At 43.6% G+C, this 2,144-nt stretch overlaps 1 pseudogene; it reads right to left on the minus strand.

The window, feature by feature from the left end:
* Positions 1-467: 467 nt before the first annotated feature.
* Positions 468-1,646, minus strand: LOC113175976 (cyclin-D1-binding protein 1-like; annotated as a pseudogene).
* Positions 1,647-2,144: the final 498 nt, after the last annotated feature.

Raw genomic sequence — 2,144 nt, forward strand, 5'->3', positions numbered from 1 at the left:
TCATCCCATAAACTGAGATCATGATTACCTTGATATAGAGTAAATTCAGAAATGAGAAAAAAAATTGCTATCAAATCCAACATTTATATATAGGATATTGTGGAAAGAAGGGACCATCTCATTTTTTTTTTATCTGTAACAGAGACAACATACTTTATTACAAATACGGAAAAAGGCAGCTTCCCTAAGAGTCTCTCAGAGGCCACTCAGGAACACTGATTCATGCAATTATCTTTTGCATCTAGCAGAAAAATATATCACACGCATACTATTTATAAATAATTGCCAATCTGGCCTAATCAACAATCTTTGGTAATAGAGTCTCTTGTTAAATATAGACAGGAATTCTCTTTCCATCCATTAAGTATTCTAGCTTCATTTTTAAAAGCAGACATCATAGATCTGGTTGGGACAGTCGGAGAGAAAGAGAGAGAAAAGAGAATATGAATGAGCCTGAAAACTTATAATTAAATTTCACTCTGAGTGAGCTCCTGAATTCTGCTCATGCAATGATCAACAGCGTTAATGAGTAAAGGGATCCAACTCTCTTCTGGTTGAGGGGTCACATGCCTTGCTTTTGTAATTTCAAGTACCTTTCTTAAAACAGTTACAAGTTTTGCAGAATTGATTTGCAAAGTCAGGTGGCACATAGGTGGATATATGGTCAGAGCCAAATCATCCACACTAGAGCAGATCTCATCAGAAATATCCACAATGTCATGCAGTTGAGCCAGCTGATCCTTCTTCCCATTCTCTGTCACTAAGATCTGGATTTTCGTCAGGCAGGATTTGGATGCTCTCACCAGTACAAGGCATGGGATTATGAGCTCTTGATCTTCCTCAGACCAACATAAGTCTCACTTCATCATTGTGGTTGTCCTCCTCAGAATCATTCAAGATGCCACAGTTAGGGTCACATTTTTCCACAACCTGTTCCTTTTCTTCATGTGCATCCTTCACAAAATCCACATTCTTTGTCAGCATGAATAGGGCTGCAGCTTTATTATCTCTTGGTATCTGAGGAACTTGCTGGCATGCAACCCAGACACTGTTGCAGGAAATAAGGTCACTGTTTTCAGGGCTCTGAGGTGGAGTGATGAGAAGCACTTCCTCAAGCTGAGCCATGCCTTCCACCGTGTCCAAAGTGACACTTTTTACCATCTTTCTCAAGGTGATCCCCTGTTCCTTGGAAAGTGACTAGTGCACTGCAATAATTGCCTAATGGCAGCACAGACTTGTTCACGGATCTTTTGGGTTTCCTGTGGTTAGAGTGATCCTGTGATCAGAATGGTGGCTTCCCCACTTAAACTTCTGCCTCACTGAGTCTTCTCCAGAACCTCTCCTGATTAAACTCCTCCGGGGTCTCCCCGGGTTCGCGGACAGGTGTAGTGTGGTGGTCCGAACCGCCACAAAAGGAAAAACTGAAGAGAGCGGAGCCACCTCCTGCGCTGGGGTCCTGCCCGCTTTGACCTGCCTGGGCTTTTCTCTACCCCCAAGGTCACCACTGACCTTGCCACTCCCCACAGCGTCAGCTCACCCCACACTCCAATCAGAAGCAACTGCAGCTGGGCCGCCAAGCGCTGAAGCTGTTTCAAAGGCAGAGCCAGAGTGAGGACTGAGGCTGCAGACGCAGCTTCGCTGGCCATCTCTGGGGACTATCTCATTTTTAAGCAAGAATACAACAAGGGTCACGGAAGCCACCCTGAATATCCAGCTAAGTCAGTCATTTGTATATTGACTCCCTCCCTCCCTTCCACATTCTTCAGTAATTTGACTCTATTTGTCAATCTCAGAGTACAAGCTGTATATCACAGAAGTCCAGGAAGCCCTACCCTGCTGCCTCAAATTAATATTGTTACATGGATGTCACTCACTTGTTCCCATTTTTTCTAACTGACAAAGATCTGCTCCTGAGTTTTCAGCATGGCTGTTTATCATCAGTGAATAAAACCCCAAGAACGGTAAAATGCATCATCCTATTTGGATCCTATTCCATAAAACCTGATGTCCTTAAGTGATACAGGACTGTGACACTGGCTGCTTTTCCACTGGCTATGTTGGGGTGACACTGGTAAAGAATGTTATGCCCTGATCCTCACAAAATAATCCACTAAGTAGTGCAGCAAGAATATGTGACAGTTTCC

The sequence above is a fragment of the Urocitellus parryii genome, chromosome 8 (genome assembly GCF_045843805.1).
Source record: "Urocitellus parryii isolate mUroPar1 chromosome 8, mUroPar1.hap1, whole genome shotgun sequence".
Lineage (NCBI taxonomy): Eukaryota > Metazoa > Chordata > Mammalia > Rodentia > Sciuridae > Urocitellus > Urocitellus parryii.